This window comes from Saimiri boliviensis, chromosome 10 (genome assembly GCF_048565385.1).
Source record: "Saimiri boliviensis isolate mSaiBol1 chromosome 10, mSaiBol1.pri, whole genome shotgun sequence".
Classification (NCBI taxonomy): domain Eukaryota; kingdom Metazoa; phylum Chordata; class Mammalia; order Primates; family Cebidae; genus Saimiri; species Saimiri boliviensis.
The window spans coordinates 119,959,109-119,970,299 of NC_133458.1; the positions used below are offsets into that span (position 1 = coordinate 119,959,109).

An 11,191-nucleotide genomic window follows, 5' to 3' on the forward strand; every position below is an offset into this window, starting at 1 on the left:
CCCTCTCCAGGAACCCCGCCCTTCTCTACCCAGCACTTCCTTGCCCACCTCCCATATCACCTCTATTGTTCCCTGGTGAAAATAGTAATACTGAAAATGAGTTGGGGTGGAACACTGACATCTCAAAACATTTATCATTCTTTCATTTAACAATGATGGTGTCACTTCCTGTTAGAGAGTTTGGGGAATAAAAATACTTTTTTAAAAAGTAAAAACCTACTGTTTGGAAATTTACAGTTAAAAAACCCACAATTCTTTAGTGAATACTTATCCAGGCACTATTTAATTTACACTCAACATGGAACCTCTCAGTCAATCCTCACATAAAGTAGAAGCTACTATAACTTCATTTTGCAAATGAGGAAACAGCACAGACAGGTTGAGCGACTCGCTCAGGGACCCAGCAGAGTCAAGATTCAGGCCTGGCTATCCAGATTCCAGAACCTTTGCTCTCATCTGATACAGTGCTGCCCTCACCTCCTTTAACTAAAAATCCTAAGACTGTTACCAGACAGTTCATCAGATTCCCCTCAGTACGTGTTTGAACACGGCACAATCTGTGAGTTGGTGTAAAAGCAGTTTCTTCACTGACTGGCAAGAATTCTAAGGGTAATCTCATCAAATTATAATGTTCCAGCTTTATGAGTAGAAATTTGGGTTAAAAAGCTTTAAATTCTTAAGAAGCATTAGAGCATCTAAAAAAAAAACCTACCACTGGTTATATTTATATCTACTTGTGTTATGATATGGAAACTTAATTTTATAAGTAACTGCCAACCTGTCTTCCAAAGTGGCTGTACCATTTTGCATTCTCACAAGCAATGAATGAGAATTCTTGTTTCTCCTCATCCGTAGCAGCATTTGAGGTTGTCATATTCTGGATTTTGGCCATTCCTATAGGTGCTTGTAGTGGTATCTCATTGTTTTGATTGGCATTTTCCTGATCACATATGATGTGAAGCATCTTTTCATATGCTTATTTACTATCCGCATATCTTCTTTGTTGATGTGTCTTGTCAAGATCTTTTGCCCACTTTTCAGATGAGTTGTTTTCCTGTGGTTGAGTTTCAATAGTTTGAATATAGAAATAGGGGAGCTTTGTTTACTAATCAAGATGTACAAGCATTTTAACAGACAGTTGATAGTAAATATGTTATTTTTTTCCAAATTGGTTACATAGAAGTCTGTTTCTAAAGCAATAATAATAGTGAGAGATTGTATTCTTGTAGGGAATTTTTTTCTAAAAAGCATGGCAAAACTCTTGATGATTCTATAATAGGCTCAAAGGTTTAGGTTTGTTAGATGTTGATGATGTTGATGGGCTGCTAGATGTTAGATCGTGAGTCATGATCTAACATCATCTAACGTGATCATCATCATGACTTGTGGTGAGAGAGAGCACAGCCTAGTGGTTAAGAGCATGGATACTGGAGTTCAGGTCCCAGTGTTCCCAATTATTATTTGTGCGACATTGGGCAAATTACTCAACTTGTCTGGCCTCAGTTTCCTAACCTGAAAATTGGGGAGGACAATATTACCTACTATTGTGGACTGAATTTGTCCCCTAAAATGCATATGTTGAAACCCTAACCCCCAGTGTAGCTGTATTTGGATATGGTGGCTCTAAGGATGTAATAAAGGCTGAATGAGGTATTAAAGATGGAGCCGTGATCCCATAAATTAGTATCCGTATAAGAAGAGACACCAGAGAGCTCACTCACTCTAAGGAGCACAGAGGAAAGGCCAGGTGAGCACACAGTGAGAATGTGGCTGTCTGCCACCTATGAAGAGAGCCGTCACCAGACACCAGCTCTGCTGATATTTTGGTCTTGAACTTCCAGTTTCTGAAACTGTGAGAAGATAAATGTTTGTTGTTTAAGCCACCTAGTCCATGGTGTTTTGTAATGGTAGGCCAAGCTAAGATACCTTCCTTGTAGAGCTGTTGAAGGATGAAATAATTCAATACACATGAAGAGCTTTGCACAGTGCCTGGCGCATGGGAAGCACTACATAAAGGTTTGCTGGAATTGCTGACCTCAGATCTGCGGCTCTGGGGTTTGAGAATTGGTGATGTTGTGCACAAGCGTGACATACATAATTGTAAATGGATACACTGAGTTTTGAAAAACATATTTGAATAACTAATTTACAATTAATTAAGTGGGGAGACATTTTCATTCTAAAGTCAACCCAGTCGGATGAGAGTAAACACGCCAGTTGAGGTTAGGGCCAAGATCTCATGTCTTCCTCCCTTCCTCCGCTTCTCAGTCCCCTCTTCCCCAGATATAAACTCCAACCAACAACAAGCAGGTTGTAACGAGTCTCTGGGGAAAGAGAAGACAGAACAGGAAATGTCTGCATAGATAGAGGAAGCCTGTAAAACACAGATGATGGCTGTAATTTTAGGAGTTCGGATATAAGTGGCATCAAGTTGAACTCCAATTTTAAAATAGTAGAGGCTGGAATGCTTAAATGTTAGTCGTTATATGATTATTATTTTTTCCTTTTATTGTATTCAATGTGAACATATTTGTATCCTTAAGTTTTTGGGTAACCATCATAAAATTCAAGTTAGGATGGAAGAATTATTTTCTCTGAAGGCTCAGGGAACCATAGACAAAGAAACAACTGCTTTAGATAAATATTAAGCTATACTTTCAGTTTCAAAGTATCACCTTAAAGGGGGAAAAGGAAAAAAGGCTGGGCAAGCAGGAAGAAAGAGGGAGCAACGTTAAGAAATAGGCAAAGAGGGGAGAAAAGAAATAGAAAAAGAAGAGAAAGGAGGGAATAGAAGCAAGGGAATAAAAGGAGCATTATACAATTTGATTCTATAGGTTTTGAGGGGTTTTTGTCAAGGTCATTTGTAAAGTTTCTCCAGGGGAAAGGAATAACAATTTTCTTCACCCTTTTTAAATGTAGATGAACTCGCTGGTCAGTGTTTATACAGCTTCCACTGTCCACACCCTGGGAAGAACAATTTTTGGCCTGTGTGACAGATACCATGGGTCTCCAGGTTTGGAGATGTGGCACTTGGTCTAATTTTAGCAGTAAGATTTAGACTGGTGAATGACTGTCCCACTTCCTCCTTCCTCCAATGCATAGATGGGGAAGACCTTCCCTGAGCTGGAGGATTCCACCTGGCTCACCTTCTTGCTGCCCTGGGATTGAGACTTTACAAGCTGCTGTCTCTACGGGGCTTAAGTCCCGATAGAAGCCAACTGAGACACAGTGGCATTTAGGACTACACATGTGGGGCATATGACAGACACAGAGAATGACTGAGACAGATATCTTCAGCTCCCTTCCTGTCTTGTTCATGCTGCCATCCAGCAAGAATATACCTTCCAGGTTTTCACAGTTTGGGAGTAGAGAATCAAATTTTTTAATTAGTTCAATCAATATTTATTAAGCATGTACTCTGTGACAGTCAATGTGGATACAGACAGGCATTGGAGAAAATATCAAACTCCCTGCCTCCTTGAGTCTGCAGTTAGGAAGGCAATAAATATCCCTTATTTGGGCAATTGTGTACTCCTCCAAAATATGACCAAATATGGGTACATCTTCCAATACACAGACTGACCCCTGTCCCCTTTGGGTAAATACAGAAAGAAATCTTTGATGACCAGGAAATAAATAATCTGAAAGGCAACTGTTTCATGTTCTCCTTTGTAAAAAGACTTCTAAGGGGTTGGGTGTGGTGGCACATGCCTGTAATGCCAGCACTTTGGGAGCTGAGGCAGGAGGATTCCTTGAGCCCAGGTGTTCAAGACCGGCCTGGGCAACACAGAGAGACCCTGTCTCTATCGACCTAAAAAAACAAAAACATAAAATATTTTATTTTAAAAATAATGCTTAAACATTATTTTGCTTTAACTCAACCCTCATGCAGGCAAAACAAAACAAAACAAAAAATTTGCTAACCTTTAAACCCAGGACAAGATCTTTTACAAGGACAGCCCTTGAAGCCACCTGGGAGAAAGTTCATTCTCTGTGTTTCAGTTATAGCATCCTCTCTCCCTTGCTCCTTACCTAGTTCTGAGTTCCTGGACCAGTGGTGACATGCTGCACCCATTGTCCTCATGGTGAGGAATCAGAAGCAGGCTGTAAAAGTGTGTTTCTTCTGGTTGTTCTGGTTGCTATGGAGTGTACTCCATCTTCATCACCTTCTGAGCTGGCCTGAAGCTTTACCATGGCTCCTTGATAAGGAGTTGCCTATTTATTGCCCCATCTCTGCAATTATTTACTGGCAGAGCACTGCTTATGTTCAGGCATAACAACCCTCAGCCCTGTTCTCCATCTAAGGATAATGGCAAGCTCTCCCTCCTGGCCAAGTGATCCACTTAAAGAGGCGTTTGTGACTTGTTCCATAATAAAATAAGTGGGTCAAAAGAGTGGCAGAAAGGCCTGCAGGTGTTTCCTTGCGCTTAAAATGAGACTTATGAAAAGAGATACTTTTCATATCTGCATGTAGGACATGGCATGATAGCAGCCACCTTGCAACTACCTTTGAGCCACCTGGGGGATGAGACTGATAGATTGAGGGTTCTTGATTATGAATCAAGTTGCTGAATCAACTGACCCTAGGACTACCCTACTCAAGATGTCTCATTAAATAATACACTGTATTTTCCTTTGCTTATATCAATTGAGTTAGTATCTTCCATTATGCATGGCTGGAGGCACCGTGATACACCTGCCTATGTCCACTAATACGGGCACCAATGACTCTCAGCTGGTGGTCATGGGTAGGTTTCTGTTTAGCTATTCTGCAATTTCAGGAGGAGGAAAATGACAGGATAAGAAATTCATGCTCTGGATTTATTTATTGTTAATTAAATTTTTATTTTGAGATAACTGTAGATTCACATGCTGTTGTAAGAAATAAGACAGAGCTTTCCCTTGTATCCTTCAAGCAATTCCTCCCAATGCTAACGTCTTGCAAAGCTATAGAGCAATATCACAGTGTCAATTTCTATACCTCCACCTCACTTCAGAGCATATCCATATATATACATTTTATATTTTAGGCTTCATAAGTTCCTAGTTTAAAAACAGAAAAAATGAATGGAACTGATAATCTATAGTAAATACATATTTGATATTCAAGTTATGTTACTTGGATTGAGCTTTATACTTTTCCAAGGTACTTTCTAGTCCACTATCTCTCTTAAGGCTTAAAACAGCTCTAATAGTGATCAAACAGATGAACAAATGAAACAAACATCTATACAATCAGTAGTTAAGGGAGGTTCAAAACAGGCACTGCCACAGAGTAACTGTTAGAGAAGGAACCCTGGAGTTCCATGGTACAAACTCTGCACTCCCCATCTGGGAATGGCGGCAGAGTCCTTGAAGTGTTTCTTCCTCTCTCTAGCCAGTCACCACCAGAACTGATAATTAAATCCTTCTTGTCAAAGGACAGGATTGGTTCTGGAACATGTGAGTAGTATTACAGAAGCTGGCAAGCACTGGATAAGATGGATCCTTTTGTGCTCATCACCTGTCACACAAAAAAGGTTTATTATTTTGTAATGATTTCCATGAAATCTCATGGGCTCTATTGGAAGAAATTTACAAAGCAAGAATTAACAAACAAAGAGAAGAGATGGGCCAAAATTATCTTGGATGCACAGATGGTGGGTATCCCAGGGGCGGGACTTTGTCCCCTTGCAGCTTTCCTTCTTATAGGGCAAGCGTGAGAACAACCCAGTGGGTGAGAAGACAATCAGACTTCTTGAGTAACGTCAGTGTGGGGTTAGACACCAGCTCTCTGAGTTTCCTGGGAAAGTCAACTGTTCAGCACCTAAAGGCATTGGGGTCCATGGAAGGGAGAAACTGGTCCCATGGGCAGTTTGGATGGACCCCTCATGTGGGGATTAGATTGAGGGCCTCAGGTGCCAGTTGGCTTGTTATCCAGGCAATGCAGGTGAGCCTCCTTCCTAGGCCAGTTGTTGCCAATCCTGATTGTGGCAGTGTACATTTTACTCATCTTCAGATCCCCAGCTCTTAGCACACAGCCTGGCATATGATAGGTACATGAGCAATGTCTAATTTAATGGTTGAATGTGCTTCAAGCATTACAAGTAATTTTGTTCTTGCTCATGGACGGAGAGGAGCGCTAATAATAAACATTGTCGCCTACATTTCTTGAATTCCTGAAAGATGGCATGCACATTCTGCCCCTACTTTGGTAAAACCTCTCTGAAGAATTCACAATTCTGTGAGGAGGCTTCCTGGTTCAAGCAAGATTTTTACTGACTTTTTACTATTTCCTTAAACCACTGGCCAATAAAGCTGGTGTCTGGGATTTGTTATACTCGCACTTAGACACGCACTTAGACACTCAGTAAAGGAAGGCTCTGCTGGTGGCAGCAACTCTGGAATTTCCCACAACCACTCTAACAACCTTTTTTTTTTTTTTTTTTTTTTTTTTTTTTTTTGAGGTAGAGTTTTGCTCTTGTTGCCCAAGCTGGAGTACAATGGCACAATCTCGGCTCATGCAACCTCTGCCTCCCGGGTTCAAGTGATTCTCCTGCCTCAGCCTCCCAAGTAGCAGGTATTACAGGCATGTACCACCACACCTGGCTAATTTTGTATTTTTAGTAGAGATGGGGTTTCTCCATGTTGGTCAGGCTGGTCTCAAACTCCCGACCTCAGGTGATCCGCCCACCTTAGCCTCCCAAAGTGCTGGGATTACAGATGTGATCCACCGCGCCTGGCCTACAATCTTTTTAAATCTTCAATATTTTGATTGAATTAGATACACAGTACAGTGGGAAGTTAGCCACTGTTTGTAAATTTTTCATGAAAACAATTTGGAAAATGATACCCCTTAAACAATTTTCTTTAGGGCAGTGTTTCTTATCACTGCTAAAAAGTCCTTTTAAGACTATTTCCTCCACAGAATCCTGTTCTAAAAGATTTTGTTTATAAATAAATATTTTTGTTAAATAATAATCTTCCCAAGAGGAAATCAAAGAGTCAAGAATTTTTTTATAACTAAAAGTATTCTTGAGGCTGTATTTTAAGTAAATAAACACTCATCTTTAGGTTTCCTAAAAACTAAGTTTCAGGAAGCCTCAGTTTCAGGAAAAACTGAAAATAACTGGAAGAATTATCATCTTTATACTCTTGATTTCCTCTCCAACCTTACCCCCAGACACTGGTTATTATTTTCCTCAACTGTTGGGATTCTGGGTATTCTAAGTTTGAGACTAGAGTTCCAGAAACACCAAGCAGATGGAATAGAATTAACAAAAGCCTGTGGATTCTCCTAGGTTTTTTTGCTATCCATTTACCCTCCTTACTGTTAATGGGTCTTTTACTGTGACAGTTATTCCTGGTTCAAAGTCTCTCAAACTAGGGATGATTAGCCCCCGCTTTTTGCTAAGATAACATCAAAAGAGGCACCATGAAGGCTGGCATAGCCAACACCTCTCACCTTAAGGAGCTGTCTTCTGAGATGTAGAATAAATCACTTGTCCTCTTTAAATGAATCTCTTCACCACGGTTTTGCTTGATTTCCCCATTCTGTAGTTGCTGCTTTAAGATGGGGGGGGAAAATTCTCAAGCAAGAGCATAACAAAACAGCAAGTAACAGCATTTTTTTTTTTTAACAGAAAAAGGATTATTTTTATTACTTTCATACATTTTCACAGCACTGTTTGGGAAAGATTAGAATCAATAGGAGTTTGGAAATCTGACCTTGGCTAGTGGAAGAATAGAAAGAATCTGGTTCTTCTTAATTTCCCATTCAGGTTCTCAGTGTTCCAGGAAGCAGTTTGCTCAAGTTTCTTTTCTCCATTTAGCTCTCCTGAATGCCCGGCTTCAGTGCCTGGGCATTGCTGCCAAGGATCCCGCTGGTGCTTTCAGCTGCCATTCAAGGAAACAGCTCTCCACACCACCTCGCACTTGGAAGTTTGTCTTATAGCATAAAACAGGTGGAAGGACAGTCTGCCTTTGGAGTTCTGCTGGCATGTCTTACCACTTCTGCTGTCCAATGCCAAGAATGACAAAAATCTTTTGTGTATGTTTGGGGGTGGGAAAGACCAGATATAACTGGAAACAGCAGTTAACTTGTCGTTCAGACAAGATTCTCAGGGCAGCTGTTATAACTCAGGCAGCAATAACTCTAACACTTGTCTCTGCTGGTAGGATGGATTGATAGAAACTTTGGACAGATCATCAACAAAAATTATGTGCTCATGATACTGCTGAATATACTATGGATCAATCTAAAGATAATCAAATATTTGCTTGAATCACAACAAGGAAATACAATAAGCTTATTAATCAACAAGGATTGTGTTTACACTTTCATTTCTAAACATCTACTTTCAGTGGTCATTAGTATCTGCTGGCTAAAATGTGAATTGACACAGGACTTGCAATCTGTAACTACAACTGAGACAGGATTACCTTTTTATGTGCTGACACTCATAATCTTCTTTAAACTAACAATGTAGTCAACTTCATGATGGAATTATAAATCCTAATTTGTGAACTTGCCAACCGTTTGTCCTTTGCCAAAGACTTAAGCCAGTGCTTAATTTTTAGTCTTGACACGTATGTGTACACACACACATAAACAATCTTTTTGTATTTTTTATACAAAGAAAAAGATTATGTTAGTATTCAAATGGCAGTTATTTACACTAAACTGACACTTCGGTAGAAGATAAAAATGTGACTAATTGAAATAAATAATTCCCTGGAAAGAGAATTCTCAACATAAAGTTGTATGAATCTCAACACTGTCAGTTAAATCTCAAGAATTTCTAAATCTTATTAATGTGCATCAGTTAAAAAAATAGTTCAGCTGGGCACAGTGGCTCATATTGTAATCCCAGCACTTTGGGAGGCCAAGTGGGTGGATCATGAGGTCCGGAGCTCGAGACCAGCCTGACCAACATGGTGAAACTCCATCTCTACTAAAAATAGAAAATTTAGCCCGGAGTGGTTGTGTGCGCCTATAACCCCAGCAACACAGGAGGCTGAGGCAGGAGAATCGCTTGAACCTGAGAGGAGGAGGTTGCAGTGAGCCAAGATTGCACCACTGCACTTAAGCCTGGTCGGCAGAGCAAGATGCCATCTCAAAAAAAAAAAAAAAAAAAAAAAAATTCCGCTTTACGCGGTGGCTCATGCCTGTAATCCCAGCACTTTGGAAGGCTGAGGCAGGTGAATCATGACATCAGGAGATCCAGACCATCCAGGCCAACATGGTGAAAACCTGTCTCTACTACAAAATACAAAAATTAGCCGGGTGTGGCGGCGTACACCTGTAGTTCCAGCTACGCCGGAGGCTGAGGCATGAGGATTGCTTGAACCTGGAAGGTGAAGGCTGCAGTGAGCTGAGATTGTGCCACTGCACTTCCGCCTGGGTGACAGAGCAAGACTCCATCTCAAAAAAAAAAAAAAAAAAAAAAAGTTCCTTGGTTTTGCCAAAATTACAATTGCCCCCATTGTAGAATGAGTTGAATGTGCGTTATTGATACAGTTAATGACTGTGTATCACCAGCAAAGTATAGAATTAAAATTGACTTTGGCTTAAGGTGACTTACATTTTAATTTGGCTATTCAGTTGATGCTGGAAAGTCGGACACACCACTCAGTTAACAGCCATCTGGCCAGCCTGTCTCCTTCCATCCTGACCACTGCCTTGACTTACCTGCTGTGTCTCATCTTTTCTCTCTCATTATTGCCTCCACCAGGATTCCTGAATTAAAGCCCAGTGTGGCCCTCTGCTGTTGTTCTGGCCAATTTGGTCTGTCTTGCCCTACAGCTGTCAGTCTTTGTCACTCCTTGTGCCTCAACAGGCCCAGCAGCCACTGCCAGTTCTGCTGTTCACTTTCCAACTGATGGCTCAACAACTCCTGTTGTGTCTTCTTCTGCCATCACATTTCACTTCCAGGCAGGCCCCAAATCTCTAACACACCTACTTTCTGCCTGCCTCTCTTGGCAGCTCTCAGCTCAGCTGTTGGCACTTCCATACAGCGACAGACAGCCAAACCACAAGGTAAACTCGTGGCCCTACCACACTGATTTGATCGTTTCTCTGACCCCTTGGACATGGCACCGATACTTGATCTTGCTGGGACTCTTCCTTAGATAATTTCCCCCCTTGCTGCTTTGGGGTAGGGAGTACCCCCACTCTTTCCTGCTCTGGGGAGAGACGGTAGATGGGGCCACCTCCTGCCTCCTGTTGCCTTCTCTTACCACCTCTGAGCCAGGCCAGCCCAGCAGGTTCCCAGCCTGGCTCAGATTCTTTTGCACTAGAATGCTTTTGCTACCACCTGCTTATCTGCCCTCCACCATTTGCAGCACTTTTTTTTTTTTTTTTTTTTTTTTTACAGGTTGACAGTGTTTGCTTTACTGGGTTTTGGGTAAAAAAAAAATGTCTACAGTTCAGAGTAGATGTAACTAATGTTAAGTAGGGAAAACAAAACTTATTGTGAGTCAAGAGGTATGGGAAAGGTCAGATGAGAGAATCTAAATGGAGATATTAGTAGGAGTAAGTAAGAATGAATAGGAGTGAAATGAAAGACTTCAGGGGGATGGGAATATGTAAGAATGAGATTGCGAATGTTAAAAGATTATACTTGACCATGAAATCTAACCTACTCAGAACCTTGACATTCGACTGGTTACATGCCCTACACACTTAACATACTTTAACAACCCATTTTATTTAATAGATTAATATTCTAGAAAAATTAATGAGAATAAAATTCAGAGAGGAAGTCTTCTAATTCCTTAATTAGTGAAGTACATGGAGGTAAGGATGATATGCGGATCGCAAAAACAAACAAAAACCTATAGCTTTAACATGAGCTTCAGACATAATGTTATCATATCCCAAATAAATGATACAATTGGTGACTATGAGTGCAAACATCTTGAGAAACAGTGTGCTAAAATGTTGTGGGCTAGGATGGTTTTTCACAAAAGTAAATTGTTTCTTTTTGAAATAAGACAATACAGGACAACTCCCCCAGCAATAAATTGGGATTATTCCCTCCATGACAAAGAAAGGGAAAAGGGTTATTCAAAGGCAAATCATAACAAATAATCCATCATTCATATAAATGTATATTTTTAGAAAGGAAATACTGGTTAAAAAAAAGATTTTAAATGCCTGGGCAATCACCAAAATTTATAGCTTTTGCACAGGTATTGTTTATAACCCTGA

The 11,191-nt window shown here is 40.5% G+C and overlaps 1 long non-coding RNA gene across 1 annotated transcript; it reads right to left on the reverse strand.

Annotated features, from left to right (window-relative positions):
• Positions 1–4,718: 4,718 nt before the first annotated feature.
• LOC141580133 (uncharacterized) lies at positions 4,719–9,372 on the reverse strand. Its single transcript, XR_012512237.1, has 3 exons — positions 7,708–9,372; positions 7,445–7,542; positions 4,719–5,503 (listed from the first exon to the last, which is right to left on the reverse strand). It is a non-coding gene; the product is annotated as an uncharacterized LOC141580133 (long non-coding RNA).
• Positions 9,373–11,191: the final 1,819 nt, after the last annotated feature.